The 9,797-nt window shown below is 43.0% G+C and overlaps 1 protein-coding gene across 1 annotated transcript in view; it reads right to left on the bottom strand.

Annotated features, from left to right (window-relative positions):
- The window catches only part of WNK2 (WNK lysine deficient protein kinase 2), a 109,217-nt gene that overhangs the window by 80,245 nt on the left and 19,175 nt on the right, over positions 1–9,797 (bottom strand). The window lies entirely within an intron of this gene.

Genomic DNA, 9,797 nt, shown 5'->3' with positions numbered 1-9,797 from the left:
GGCCTCGCCGAGCGGGGTCCTACGGCGGACCGGGGGAGGCCGGCGTGGCCAGGCACGGCCGGCCGGGCACACCAACGCCGGGAGGGCAAAGCCAGGAGAGTCTGCCCTCTTCTCCTGCAGCAAAACGCATCTCCTGGCGCGGAGCGCGCTGTTCAGCACGCCCCTTAGCACGGACCCAGTCTTAAGGATGGGCCGCGAGACTCACGGAAGACTCACGTGGCGTGCTGGCCGTGGCTAAGGAGTTCAGTCTGCGCAATTTATCCGAGAGAGGGTAAGGGGCCGTCAGAGATTCACCCAAGAAACACGTACGAACGAGGTACCTAGGAGACTTGACTGGATGATCGGAGTGGCACTTTCTGACTCGAAGTCTGTAGCATAGTTACATTACAGTCATAGTTATGGTATAAGATAGATACCCTTGGCTAAGGTCCCAGAATACTAATTCAAATGCTAGTTATCAAACGCAAACAAGATAGTTCAAATCTTGGCTAGACAGGACCTATGAAAACATGAAGTCAGCAGCACCAAATCTAAACAAATGTGAGCAGTGCTTAGCGACAGGAGTTCCTGCAGCCCATCATGACAAGAGTTTGAAAACTGGATAGGGAAAAAAAAAAACCCAACCAAAACAAAACCCATAGCTTGCACTGGCAGATTCATAACTGGTGGGCATAGATACATTTCTTACGAGTCAGTGTGTTCAGACCCCTTGATCACAGCTGTTTAATACACTAAAATGTGTAGCCAACAGAAGTTTGGTTTTTATGATGTGATGCAAGGAATGTTCCATATACTGTATTTAACAGAGAGCATCAGACATTCAGAGACTCTACAGAAAGCAACATTGATCAGAAAACTATGAGGACAAAGCACTCTATGTGAGTTTATGAAAGATTTCAAGAACAGAATCATAGAATGGTTTGGGTTGGAAGGGACCTTTAAAGGCCATCTAGTCCAACCCCCCTGCAATGAGCAGGGACATCTTCAACTACATCAGGTTGCTCAGAGCCCCGTCCAACCTGACCTTGAATGTTTCCAGGGCTGGGGCATCTGCCACCTCTCCGGGCAACCTGTTCCAGTGTTTCACCACCCTCATTGTAAAAATGTCTTCCCTCCATGTAGTCTGAATCTACCCTCTTTCAGTCTCAAACCATTACCCCTTGTCATATCGCAACAGGCCCTACTAAAAACTCTGTCACCATCTCTCTTACAACTCCCTTTAAGTATTGAAAATTTAAAAGACTTTCAAATGGGAAACTTACGTTATGGAAAAGAATGGCCTGGTAGTTTGGGCTTCACAGTCATATTTCATTGAGTAGTGCAAGGAGAAGACGCTGTCAACAGAGACATCATTTGCCAAAAAAGGCTTATTGTATGTTTAATCACATATTATTTCCTACATTTGTAACACCCAATACTAGCTAGAAAAGCATACAGAAACCTTCCTCTCTCTGTTCTCTCTCACTCCCCCAAAACACTCTGCAAACAGGAAAAAAAATGCAAAAGCCAGCTTTACTCTACAAACTCCCTTAAGAAGGGGGTATATAAAGATGACACTATTCTTGGCTATCTTGCACACTCTGTAACGATGTGTACCTACACAAAGCAAATAAAAACTCTTTTCAATTTGGCTCGTGTTTGACTTCAAGCGCAAGGTACTACGGAACAGAAGAACCCACCTACAGAGAAGTAACCCAACAGAAGTGTTTGCCCTCCTCTATTAATTTCAGTAAATAAAGACTAAAATATCTTGAAACAACTAAAGAAAAAAAACAATAGTGCATACAAATATCATATTAATTTGAGTGACACCACCTGGTTTGGTTGCTTGGGTTTGTTGGGTTTTTTAAAGACAAATTGCATTGCCTGCAAAACATAGGATTGAAGATCCATTTAGTTCAATGCACATTAAACAAAATGGTTCTGTATTCAAGAGACAAATAATATTACTGCTAAACACTTTCATTAAGGAGTTATAAAGTTATTTTGTTTGGTTTTTTCCCAAAGATGGATCTCTTTGCTCAGTAAAAGTTAACTGCCTATAAAACACAAAATACAGGATAGTGAAAAACTTGACTAGAAGTTAGGAAAAATGACCTGGGAACTCTGCCTAGTTTTCATATGATTTTAAAACACTCAATAATTATTCTTTAGACTTTCCAAAACTCAGGTATTTCATCTCTCCTTAGAGATTTTCCTATTAATAAAGACCAATCAATATACCCTTTTAAGACTGCAAATGCTGGTCTCTCTGAAGTCCCTGTAGCTTGCATAGCATGAAAGCTTTTTCCTAGTATGAAACAACAGCTTAATTACTAGTGAAGGAGAACCAACAATTCAAGTAAGATATTTTTTAATCACCAGCAGTAATGGACGCTCACTGTAAAGAACATAAATCCTGGAACTGTGTTTCCCACAGTCCCCAGGATAAGCGACAGGTGAGTACATAGAAGGGCTTCATCAGTCAACAAGTTATTGTTCGGTCGTGGGGAAAATGGTACTCATACATGAAAATGAAAGCACAGATGTCTACAGAGTAGACTGAAAAAAAAAAAAAGAATGCAGTGTTTAACCATGTATGACAGGACATTACTAGTAATTGCCCTACCCTGGGACAAAGAAATGTTGTAGGATATATCCTTGCAGGAAAATGTTTGAGACCGTTACTGAAATTAAAAGCAAAGCAGATACCCTCAAATGATTCTATTTACCTCTTTCTCAATAAAATCATCGTTTCCATGCAGCACCACTTCTATAGCACTCACTCAGCTTTGCCTTTCCCCGCTGCTCAGCCTTAGGCTGGTTGGCACCAGGCAGCCTCACCCTGCGCTAACCCGGCATCACGCCTCGTCGTCTCAGACCACGGAGCTACCAAGCTCACGTGGAAGAGCAGGTCAGGAACAGTTACAGAAGCAGTAAAATGAGGTTTAGGCTGCAGATGACAAATTGTCACCGAGAAAAATTTTAAAAGCTTCCTGGGGACATCAAAGAAAGTGGTGACGTGTGTGTTTTGCAGCAAAGTGCTTTTGCTCAGAATTTCCAAAGGATACAGTCTCTGTGAAACAGCACTAAGAAGATATTTCAGAGTCTCTACGTGTGCATTCATGGGTCTCAATTTTAATATTTTCTTCCTTTTTAATGAAGTATTAAAAATCCCACTTTTATGTTTGAATTAGTTCTTTTATAGTTTATTTCATTACACATTTTCTATAGAGATTTCAGCAAAACCTGAATTAACACAAGGTACAGCAGATGGAGAGGATGAATGAATTTAAGTCTCTGAGTCTAATTCAACTCATCCCTAGAGTGATCAGAAATGTCTTGTCATCAATTCTTGCCCAATTCCTCCCAAACCCTCCCAACATATTCTTTTTGTACAATTGCATAGTAAATTCAGGTAAGATACCGTGATAAATAGCACAAATAAGGCATGAAAATACCTGAAAAGCTTACATAAGAGGGCAGGGCTGTCTTTAAAACTCATTGGCACATTAAAATCCAAGGCCACGCACTCATTCGCAATTGACTCCACACAAGTTCAAAGCACACGCCGCAGTTTCAGTCCATGCAACTGAAGTCAGAAACAGCAGTTTCTGCTTTAATTTTCAGCTCACACTGATGTGTATGCTAGGGTGAGAGTTACAAAAGTAGTTCAGAAAATGCATTTTAAAAAAAAAAACAAAACACCACTGTGCAACTTGGCAGCTGTTTATCCTAGTGTGCACACAACTCTCTATCAATGGGCTTCACTCTCATGAAAGCTACGAGGGATTTCTGAGCCTTCATACTAGCTTCCAAAGGAAAGCTTTATTATAAATACCATGCAGAGTATTAGTGTTCATTTCTCAGCCACGCCAGGACCACAAAGTGTTTTACAGATGCTAATTTTGCCAGGTCACAATTTTGCAGGATGAGACAGATGCAGGGAGAAATCACAGCCAGTCTGAACTCATTTGGGCTGTCCTTTTCTGCAAGATTTCCATACAGGACTGTCCACATACCCGTGGTACAGCTGGCCAGAGCCCACCCTGCAAGCCTAGTCGCCCAGAACATGTTGGATTTATTCTGTATGTACAGCCTGACTAACACACCCCCATTTGAGAGTTAGTCTGAGTGCAGATTGACCACTTGCCTCAGATCCCTGGCCATCGTGCAGTCGAGCCCTCCATTTTCCGGGACAGAAATTTATAGACTCAGAAAGGGAAGATACCCAAGGAAACCTGGGCGCTTGACAGCTCTACTCGTCTTGCAGGAAAGCGTCCAGGAGCTTTATTTTCTTCCTTCCTTCTGGTGGTAACCATACCTCCAAGCTCTCAATCCTATAAATCATTACCCTGTTAGTATGCCAGGCAGCACCAGATTGGACACATGACGCTTATCTGACTTGTTTAACACCATCTGCCTTCGTGTACGAAAGAACGGTTCAAGTCACATAGATGCTGCATTACTTTCCAGAAGAGCACTAGTGGAAGTGATTCACGCCATTACCAAATAATACTGTTCATGTTCTGTTAACAGAAGCACAAGGACCCATTTTTGGTTAAGAAAACACTGTCAAGGTCCATTGGTTTAATTTTATCCTGAAACAGAAGCATATGGAAAATCATCCCATAGGGATTGGTGGTATTCTCCTAAACAGATGTTCTTGCCATAGGAAACATTTAGAAGGAAACCAGGTGTGATTGATGAGATGGCTCACAAACAAACTTTTGCCACAACAGGAACACCATTTCCATTCAATTCCTGCACTATATCAAGGCTTTAGAAGAAAGAAAAGCAATTGTATCACTTTGACAGAGAGACAGGAAGCGAGAAGGGCAAATGCACACTTATTTTGTGTCCTTATAGAAATAATACTGTGTGTTAAAATAATGCCTAGTAAAACCAGCAATAATCTTTCCAATAAAGTGTTATTATTTCACAAAAACCCCTTCAACATCAAGATACTACAGTAACCAATTTAGAGCTGATTTACCATTATAACAAATCAGATTAGTTTCTCTTTTGTTATTACTACTGTCTCTCTTAACCAACCTTAAGTTAATAACCAATGATTTCTTCTAGTCTATTTACTTGGTTGCTTAACTAAATACATGCCCAGCCAGTAACAGGAGACCTAGTCTCAAGAGATGAGGCTTTGTGGAGAACCAAGCATTAGCCTCAGTGTTTTAGCCTCAGCCAAAAATTACATATTAATGCTTCATTGCTTTTGAGATTTAAGTGTTGCGTTTTTCCTGCACTACAACCAAAACCCCGCATGTGTGTTCTGACGGTATAGACACCAGCTCTAAATTTTCAAATTACGCTGAGCAGAATCTAGCAAGACACTTGATACACCATCCTCAGGAAGATCCTGTCCTTACAAACAGTGACCTTGGCAAATGCTCACAGACACAGCATTTCTAGAAAGTATCAAGAAAAGGCTCCTTCATCCTGCAGGCTTGCCATATGATGCGCAGTTACCCTTTCAAATTAAGTCATAGAAACACTGACTGAAAAACTTTTTCCAACCCTGTCATTTAAAAAAAAAAAAAAAAAAAGAAAAGAAAAAGGAATTGAAGACTTGGCACAAGTAGGCTATTTAAAAGAAAATCAAAAAGACAGCAGTAAAAGTCAACATCTACAGGGAAAACACTACCATCACTTCCACAGCCATAGAAATGAAGCTTGGGAAAGTAAGGATGACAACAGTAGTTCATGTATGACCTCATCACTTTGAGCTGAAAGGTAAGCCCCAGGGGAACGGGGAGACAACGAAGAGCCAGGGCCATGCAACGATGCTGCCCGCTCCCCTTGCTGGCTCCTCTGCTCTGAGGCTTCAGTGTTGCAACTGCTGAAGCACCGCGATCATCTCTGCATGCTGAGAAAGTTGGACGCTTTACTTGCACAGAACAATGTTTTGCTTAAAAACAGTTTATACGTCCTGTGCTGGATAAGCAACCATCAGGTTACATCAGTTTACCTCCGCTCTCAAGTTCAAGACTCCGCTGGCATCAGACACTTGGGTTAGTTTTCTGACCCTGAGCCTTCAGCTATTGCCAATAACTCCAATGAAAATCAAATCTATAAACCAAAGTGTAAAAGCGTAACCTGCGAGGCATCATGGCTCACAAACAGAATGAGAGCCTTTCTTCCTCATTTTTTTAAATAGGAAGCACTATCTGGAAAACACAAAGCTTTATTTTTACAGGTATGTTCAAAGCCCAGTGATTCATGCAGTTGTATCCTGAAGTTAGGTCAGGTTTGCAACAGACCTTTTAAAAAAAAAAAAAACCAAACCAACTAAACAGCAATTCAGAAGCAATATGAGCACTTAAAAAAAAAGATTTCCAAGTTAAAGTCATTTTTTTTAATGTTTCTCTCTCTGAAGTTTCCACTTTGTGCTAGTACGTTGCAGGTGCTGGATGAAACCTGAAAATTTTGACAATAATGCTCCTGACTTTTGGAAAAAAAGACAAGCAATAGCTCAAGCTCTTAGCAGGAACAGTTTCTTCCTGTGGAAGCCTCCTACATAAGAACTTCTGAGACTGACTGCAGGACATGACAGATAATCTTGTTCATAAATTCAGCAACCTTCATCTTAAAACAGTTTGAATTCTTGTTATGCCACTCCTAAAGCAAAGCTGTGCTAAAACCTTATTCCTCCTCTTTGTTTAGTTTACTCAAGGCCAGTTGACATACACTGCTTCCCAAGCCAACTTCATCCTTTAGCCTTCATGGCTCTCTTCCTTCTAGTGAGTTTTCCCTCCCTTTGCCTTTCTACAGTGTTATTACATCCCCTCTTGGTTTGCCAGGCTAACCGAGCTGAAGTCTAGCCTTAATTCATAAGCAAGGTTCTCCATTCACTTAACCACTCTGGTGGCCCTACATGACATGTTCTTCCTTCTTGAAGACAGTGACCTCAACTGTAAGGGTAGTCTTTGCACATAGACAAGTCACTGCTTCTCTTAGGTGCTTGATTCCTCTGTAAGCAAAATGGGGACAATTTTTGTTGGCTGGGCTATTGAAGTTGCACCATAATCCTTGCACTATCTGAAACCAGTTCAACGCACTCTTAATGAAATAAATGCAAATATACTTTGCCAACAGCTCAATTTAAAGATGACTTATGACTGTTCGGTTTAGGTTGGCTCCTCACCAAACTAAACCAAACTTACATAAACCATGTGATGATTGAAATAAGAGTGCTCACAGGACTCACCCTATATATAAATGCAAACCTTGTAACCCTGAATACGTGACCAACGCCATAGCACAGAATAAGAGAATTCCAGCAAGTGGGTCTGGAAGTCACCAGGAAATATCACTAGTCTATTCCCTTGCTCCAAGACAGGAGAAATGATTTCTAAATTATTCCTGACAGACCTGTACACCAACTCCAGTGAGTCTCCCTAGGGAATATTTGTCAATGCTTAACTGCTCTTAGTTGGAAAGTTCTCCCTTTTGTCCAACCTACATCTCCCTAGTTTCATTTTAAGCCCATTAATTATTTGCCTGTACATAGCAGGCACGAAGAATCATTTATTCAACTGCTTCTTTAAGTAGGCTTTTGGGGCTTTTTACAGATGCTATTCTTCAAATGCCTTTATCTTCAGTACCTGTATGTCAGTCACCTCCTCCCCAGACTGGACAAACAATCTCTCACTACCAGCCATGTACTCCAGATCTCTGCCTGCTGTTGTAACCGAATGCTGAATTCTGACTGACTAGTCCCCGCCTTCCTTGAAGTGAGAGGCATGAAGTGGTTTGCACCGGATAGCATACTGTTAGTTATCTAAGGGAATTGTCCAATATTTTGTATATTAAGATTGGGAGATTGGAGAATGTCAGCTGAAGGCAGAGTTCATGATTCACAACCCCCCTCCTGATACATATCCCCGCTTTTGGGAAGAGCAGAGACTCAGTGGGTGTTTCACAGATTCTTAATTAACATTATATCTGAAAAATAGACAGCATTTCAATGGTCAGCAGCCAGTTGAGGTTAATACGACTGTTCAGACTCTGAGCTGTTAATTTAGTTGACCTGTGGGATCTGGAACACCATACTGGTCTAATTCATTTGCTGGAAAACCTTTCAGCTATCTTGGTGCTCTCACTCTGCCTTAGAACCACGGGACGAGACACCTCAATTAGAGGAAAAATCCAGAAAAGCCCTGCAGGACTTGGGATGCTCATCTTTAAACAGAAATAGTTTTTCAGAAAGGTTTGAAGAGCCTCATACATCCCAATTAGATGCCCTCCTAAACAGCAGCTCAGAGGGGATCGTGCTGCTCATTCTCATCACCTCCCTTCCTAGTGACTCTGTTCACAACCGTTCCATCTGGGCAAGCTCGCTCGTTTGTATCTTCCCCCCAGCAGTGCTGTTTTGTGCATGAGATGCCTGCCTTCGTTTCCCACCACAGCAAGGCAGGTGACGAGTCAGACAGAAGAGATGCTGCTCGGGGAAGCAGCTAAGAGCAGCACAGATCCCGTGTCCCACCACAAACGCAGAGAAGAGGGCTCAGAGCTGTTCCGTCATCCACTGCAAATGTAACGCATAGGCAAGGAGAAAGAGCAATTCGGGCAAAATGTTACCCAGAGGGAAGAAATCCTGCGAGCCCCATCTCGCGTTAAAGAATCAAGCCAGCTCCCACCCAAGCAAAGGAGGAAGGACAGGTTTCAGACGATGCCAGGAGCGAGGGGATAGGAAGGCGTCCCCCGCTCCGACTGCACGCTGCCCACAGTTCCCAGCCCCTGGGCTTCTCCCTCTCCACAACCACCCATCCCCATTTCTCCCAGCCCCTCATTCCTCTCCTCCCTCCATGCCCTGCCGAGTCCCCGAGTCACCCCTCTCGCAAGCATCCATTCGTACAGTTTATCTTCCCTTCAAAAACACTTGGAGCGCCTTCTCAATTTTCTGCCGCACTGACATTACATTATTCCCTCCTTACCTCCCGGAAAAAAACAAAACCAAAACCCAGATCAGTGCAACGTGATTTCCAACAGTGGCCAAACTCAAGCTGACACAGCTGAGCGTGTATCAGGTTCAAGGCTACTGTATAACCCGTAAGGATAACTGGCCCATAGGCAAACCAGCAGGGCAGAAAGGCCTGACGCAAACAGAGGCAGTGCCACTTGCACAGCTCACTCATCCAAAGACCTTAATTAACTCCTTCCTGAACTGCATTTTCCCTCTGCTGTGCCTAAAGAGTGGCAAATAGTACACAAACATTTGAGGATCACAGTCTGCAATAATCAAATTCCCCTTGCCTTGTGCGTTGGTGTTAAATGTCGAGCCTGCCTTTCCCAACCGGTCACACTTTAGTTGTCCTACAATTTGCTAGCAGACAACAGGACTTGTTGTCCTTCACATCCACGTTATGTAACTGTGCCTCTGCATGTGGACAGATCTCTCCAATATCAGCTTTAACCACATTTTCCCATGTACGTTCATGGCAATTTTGAGAGGAAGGAACATTAGGAACTCGCTCTCGTGAATCACCGCCTTGCCTTAATACCACATGTAACTGTGCTTTCAAAGTCTGCCCACCAAGAGAAACAGCCTCTGCAGAAACAACCCATGCAGGGGGAAGAAAAGGTCTTAACGGCAGTCTAACCTGAAGCTCTATCTTCAGAAAGGGTCTGTTAGAATTCCCTGTTTCAAAACAGCTCAAATTATTCACCTGTTTGCCTGTGCCAGCAGAACAGCAACGGAGAGCAGTGTCCGCAGGGCTACCAGGAGCCCCACGGCCACCACCACCAACCACGAACCCAGCCGGGTGGCCCGACCACCGCCCGCTGACCCCTTCGCAGCTTGG

Source organism: Haliaeetus leucocephalus, unplaced genomic scaffold, assembly GCF_000737465.1.
Source record: "Haliaeetus leucocephalus isolate CR32 unplaced genomic scaffold, Haliaeetus_leucocephalus-4.0 Scaffold984, whole genome shotgun sequence".
In the NCBI taxonomy this organism is placed as follows: Eukaryota; Metazoa; Chordata; class Aves; order Accipitriformes; family Accipitridae; genus Haliaeetus; species Haliaeetus leucocephalus.
This window is presented reverse-complemented; position numbering and strand designations above follow the sequence as displayed.